The sequence below is a fragment of the Nannospalax galili genome, unplaced genomic scaffold (genome assembly GCF_000622305.1).
Source record: "Nannospalax galili isolate Female #2095 unplaced genomic scaffold, S.galili_v1.0 scaffold933, whole genome shotgun sequence".
NCBI classification, from domain to species: Eukaryota; Metazoa; Chordata; class Mammalia; order Rodentia; family Spalacidae; genus Nannospalax; species Nannospalax galili.
This window is the reverse complement of record NW_008333281.1, coordinates 1,253,940-1,259,939: the sequence shown is the minus strand read 5'-3', so window position 1 is coordinate 1,259,939 and position 6,000 is coordinate 1,253,940. Positions and strand designations below refer to the sequence as shown.

General features: G+C 46.2%; 1 pseudogene; it reads left to right on the top strand.

Moving 5' to 3' along the window:
- The first annotated feature begins 4,424 nt into the window (after window positions 1-4,424).
- LOC115069425 lies at window positions 4,425-4,524 on the top strand (annotated as a pseudogene).
- Window positions 4,525-6,000: the final 1,476 nt, after the last annotated feature.

The following is a 6,000-nucleotide window of genomic DNA, read 5'->3' as shown; positions in this document are numbered from 1 at the left end:
GGAGGAATCAGCTCAAACTGTGATGTTTGCTTTTGTTAACCAGGCAGCCCCTGACATCAAGAGAAAGTTACAGTCTTTAGATAGACTAGGAGAAAAGAACCTTAGGGACTTAACAGCAGTGGGAGAAAAGGTTTATAATAGAAGGGAGACAGCAGAACAAAGAGAGGAAAGAAAAGAAAAAAGGAAGGAAGCCTGACCAGGGTCCTGGGGAGAAAACAGGCCCACCACAGGAAGGACCTCAGAGAGATATTATTGGCAACCAACCCCCAGTATGGAAGAAGCTCACTGGCGGGATCCAGACCACGAAATAAGGTAGGGAAAAACCAGTGTGTGTACTGCAAGGAAGAAGGGCACTGGGTGAAGGACTGCCCCAAGAAGAATAAGCAATCAGCTAAGGTATTACTGGCTCTAATTGGGGGTGAAGACAGTGACTAGGGGAGATGGGGCTCAGGTCCCCTCCCTGAGCCCAGAGTAACTCTGAAAATAGAGGGGAAACCAATTGAAATACTTATTTACATTGGGGGAGTTGCATGTGAGGGTCAGAGGGCAGCTTGTGTGAGTCCATTCTCTCCTTTCACCCTGTAGGCTCTGGGGATCAAACTTGGGTCACGAGGCTTGGCAGCAAGCACTTTCACCCCCTGAGCCATTTCACCAGCCCCAGTTCTATGATTTTTTTTTAAACATTTAAATTAGATGCAACCTTTCAGAAACCCATCAAAAGCAAGATCCGTTTATAATGTAGCTGAAAGTAACTTCTGTGTGATTACAGAGTAGCTAAGTTGCATTTTTACTGGCAGACACATGGGAAGGAAGCCCAAGAAGAGAGTGTTTCTACTACAATTGCCACTTGTTTATTGTTCCACTAGATATGCAAAGAGCAGGGATTATGGCATCAGAATGGAACTAGATTGGGGCAACATCTGGGTTCCTGGCCTCAAGAAGATCTACTTTCCTCCAAAGCATCTTCTGCACTGAAGGCTTTGGGAGATGCAGTAGGTACATTCATCACATGATGATAATCAAGTTCCTTTCTCAGGCTCAAGGCCCCTCCATGGGCAACCGCAGTCACTGCTGCTAAGATTCTGGAAACTTCAGAATGGCCCATGGCCTTCCTGCTGCACAGTTACACAGCAGGACCCCAAGCAACAGTGAAACACCCTCCCTTCCTCCTGTAGCTTCCTCCAGTGGCTGCTAAGGGTCATATGGTAGAAGTCCTCAGTGGTAGAACACTATAGGATACTAGCATGTGCGAAGCCCTGAGTCTGATCCTTAATACTGGGGAACAAAAGAGTCTGTGTTTAATATCCACAGCACCCTCTGCACAGGACTCAGAACTTGGCCCACAGGAACTAGACCAGAAGAGACAGAGAGAAGGGGGAAACAACCTTTGGTTCTGGACTGAGTTTTGCTGGTTGATTTTTTTAACCTCTCAGACAAACTCTCTCCCTACAGACTTCTGGCAGGCATGACAAACCAGGCCATGGGCCCTTGACTCAACTTCCACCCAGACCTGGATACAACTCCGGCCAATGATGTGAGACTTCCCATCCCTTCCCTCCCCAGCTCAGCAGCCATGCAGAAATAAAACTCACAAAAAGACAGGAGGACCCATGAAAGCCCAAAGGAACAGGCCAGGATTAGAGGCCAACTTCTTGGACTGCTCTCAGAAGAGTCCTGTCAATACGGAGTGTGCTTAAAACAAAGTGAAGATGTATTTGACAGATGGAGAACTGATGAAGCAGATTGATAACTGGGTATGGTGATACATACCTGAAATCTTAACACAGGAAGGTGAGGCAGGAAGACTGCAAGTTCAAGGTCAGCCTGGGCTACATACAAAACTGAGTCAAAAACAAAACAAAACCCCAGCACGCTCCCTGCACTGCAGTGTCTCAGAACAGCCACCAAGAAGCAGAAAGATGTTTGACTCTTTTCAGCCTTGCAATAATTCACCAGCCAAATGCTGATTTTAAATTACAGTCTTTCCCCTGACAGTAACTTTGAGTAGCCTGTTTCTAGTTCTCAAAGTCTGTGTTTACAGGCTCACACCACTACACCGAGCTCTGCATCACAATAATAACCAGATAGGCTACCTGGCAGTCAATCCCCTTTCATTCTCTAATCCCCCACATCCAAAACATCCCTTGCCTTTCAAGATACTCCCTGATAGGAGGAGAGCAGTCAACCAGTAGATATCTAACTCATCTGAGGAAAAAGTTGGGTTTTGATGTCTCCTAACCAAGCCATTCAGAGCCCCTCAATCAGGGGATGAGAGCCCCTTACCTAATCTGATCTGGTCATTCCCTTCCAGTCCTACCCAGCTCTCCTGACAACAGCTGGCAGGCCTCTGAGAGAGTCAAAGATATACTTCACCCTGATCCAGAACAGGCATGTAGATCGCTTCCCAATGAGCCATCTTTGAGGCAAAAAGGAAACTCTCTGAAAAAGCTGTCAATTTAATAGCTAAAAGAGTGAATTTCAAACAGCCACCAGCACTGCTGCCTGCTGCTCCTTCCTAACTAGATACGATCTAGTTTCTAGAATCATCTCAGCCAAAGGTTGTTTTCCAGCCCCCTCATTTCCCCTTCCAGGGCCTGTCAAGGGCCTACCCACATTCATATAAACATCACACGCACGCATGCACAGACACTATTTTATAACAACACTGCAGTTCTCCTGACCCCTCCACTCTCACCACCCCCTTAGCTCCATCCCCTGCAGGTCCTGATACTAGGCACACATGTTTAATCCAAATCCCGTTTCCATTGGGTTTGTCAATGTCCTTGAGGCTCTTATGTGTTTTGAAAAGTCTCACCCACAGCAAGGAGACAAGGGTGCTCCATTTTCCCTGTGCACTGTCTTGGTTTGTACCCTCCATGCTCCTGTCTGGTATGGGAAGCAAGTTATTCAGTCTAATTCCTATCTTTTGACCCTGATTTCCTTGCTGCTCCCCAATCTAATTTCTCACCAGGAGCCCCTCATTCTCTCTTCCTTCTGTCCATGTCTTCTGTGTGTGTGTGGGGGGGGGTATATGTACGTATTCACGTACATGTGTTCTTGTTGTACCTCATCCACTGGACCCCAAAAAGACCATTGAGGACCCAACACACCAAAATGCAAAAGCAAGTTTTATGGTTTATTCAGGCTTAAGCTCGGGCTCTCATACCTCACCAACTCAACGGATCTGTGCTGAGAGCCCAGAGTTAGGGAGAGTGGAGCCTTTTATAGGTTTTAGACAGAGAGGAGGGGGATACCGAAGATACATTTTGGTTGGTTCAAGGAGCCTGCACATGCCAACATAATTTTAAACCGATTGGATGTATAAGATGCAGCCCTGGAAGTTTCTTATTGGTAGGTGCTATTCTCAGGGCTGTGGAATGTGCTGACTGTTACCTGTGGGGCCAGAAGTCTCCGTTTTTACCTTCTAGGGCAGTTTTTATGCTCGGGCTTGGTTAATCTATAGTTTCCTGGAAGGGGGGGGAATAGCAGGTGGGAGTCAGAGCATGCCACAGCATGTTTAGGTATGTCTAAAGCAGCAGCCAAGCATTTTACAGAAGCTTAAAGAGCAATTAGTGGGGGTCTGGAGGGATTGGGGGTAGTGGGTGAATGAAGAGGGTCTCAGAGTTCTACAGCTGTGGCTGGTCTAGAAGTTCTGCCAGGACCTGAGCCAGTTCCAGGCAGAAATATTCATTACCTTATTAACACACTAGGTATTCAGCCCTTCTATTCAGCATAACTTAAGGTGACCCTGCCTTCCTGGGAGTGGTTCTATCACCAGGTGATTGACCAGTGAGACTGGAAAAGTAGGTCCTCCAATAGATAGACTACACATTTTTTTATAGACTGGACTGAAAAAGTAGCCTATGGATGAATCCGGTTGATCCAGAGAAAGCACCAGGACACAGATAAAACTCCATCGGAATAGAGTTTATTAGCAAAGGAACACATGGGACAGATTCCCTTCTGGGCAAGGAAAATGTCTGCCCCATGTCATGTGCTGGGGTCTTTTAAGGCGGGGGGGGCTTCTGGGAGGATGCAGGAGGGGGGAAGATATATTTTCTTTAAAGTTGGGTGGGGTGGGGGGAGCAGGAGAGCGGGACTGTTAAAACCTGTCCTCTTTAGAGATCAAAGGGGAAGCCTGCTGTGTTGGCCAACAGTGGAGAAAAGTCTGCTTCTCTTGACTTCAAAGACCAGGGTGTTTATCAGCTCGGTTCCCTTTTCTCTGGGGCTTGTGAGGTCCTCCATGAGGCGTTGTTGGTGAGGGGGTGGGGCTATCTGAACCTTAACATGAACCAGTTAATTTATGGGGCTTATTGATACTCTATCACTCTGACTTCCATACAAGAACAACACACACACACACACACACACACACACACACACACACACACAAATATATATATATATATATGTGTGTAAAAAAAGTGCTTGATTTTGCAGCACATATTTAAAATTGAAACTATTCAGAGATCATGTCCCCTGCATGAGAATGACAGGAAAATTTGTGATATGTTCCATTTTTTTGAAGTAAATAAACAGGGTCCATGAGATGGCTCAGCAGGTAAAGGCACTTGCTGCCAAATCTGATCGCCTGGGTTTGATACCTGGAACCCACATGGAGGAAAGAGAGACCTAACTGCTGAAAGTTGTTCTCTGATTTCCACATGTAAGTTCACACACATATACAATAAAAATGAATTTAATAAAAACTATAAACAAACAGATACATAAGTAAATAGAAAAAGATGAGGAGCCATGGAAGAAAGACACCCAACATTGACCTAGGGATTCCACATACACACAAACATGCACAGACACATCACTGTGCACACACACACACACACACACACACACACACACACACACACAATTAGAAATTAAAAGTATTTAAAAATAGCTGGGTGCGGTGGCACACACCTTTAATCCCAGAAACTCAGGAAGCAGAGGCAGGCAGATCACTGTGAGGCTAGCCTGGGATGGTGCTGGCTGGGCCTGTATCGTGAGACTCTGTCTCCAGAAAACAAAACAAGAAAACCGGCTGGTGAGATGGTTCAGTAGAAGCAGAAACCTCAGGGCTGGGCAGGGCTACGCAGTGAATTCTAGACAATACTGGACTATGGGAGACCCTGTCTTAGGAAACGAACCAGCCAAGTGTGGTGGCACATGCCTTTAATCTCAGCTTTTGAGAGGTAGGCAGCGTCGGAGGCCAGCCTGGTCTACAAAGCGGCTTCCAGCCCAGCCAGGGCTGCATAGTGAGACCCTGTCTCAAAACGAACAAACAAAATTCATTCACCTTCTTACACTTTGAATGGATCTTTTGAGTTCTTTTACTTTCCTTCTTAAAGAAACAGGATGTAGGGCTGGAGTGATGGCGCAGGGGTTAAGAGTACTGGCTGCTCTTGCAGAGGACCCAGGTTCAATTCCCAGTACCCACATGGCAGCTCTCAACTGCCCATAATTCCAGTTCCAGGGGATCCAACACCCTCTTCTGGCCTCTCACCTCTCACTCCTGGGCTCTGGGCTCAAGGAATTCTCCTGCCTCCTCAGTAAATGGGATCATAGGTTTGCCCCACCTCACTCAGCACATGTATGATTAAAAAAATCCTTTATTCAGTGTGTGGGTATGCCTGCTTGTGGGAGTTGATTCTCTCCTTCCCATGTGGGTCCCAAGCATCAAACTCTGGTTGTCAGGTTTGGTGGCAAGCACCTTTACCCTCCAATATTTCTTGCCAGCCAGTATGTGTGATTCTATAACATCCCAAGTTCCTCAGTTACAGCACACTGACTCATTGGTTATTGAGATACCCCAAATGGTCAAAACTTCCAGTCATTATTTGTTTATTTTTGTCGCATCTGGTAAAATTATCATCAGTCCCATCACAAAGTGAGCTGGGAAACTCACATGGTAGATACCATTTCCCATAATTTTTTTTTTTTTTTGGTCTTTTTGAGACAGGGTCTCCCTGTAGCCCCAGCTGACCTGGAACTCGCTATATAGAC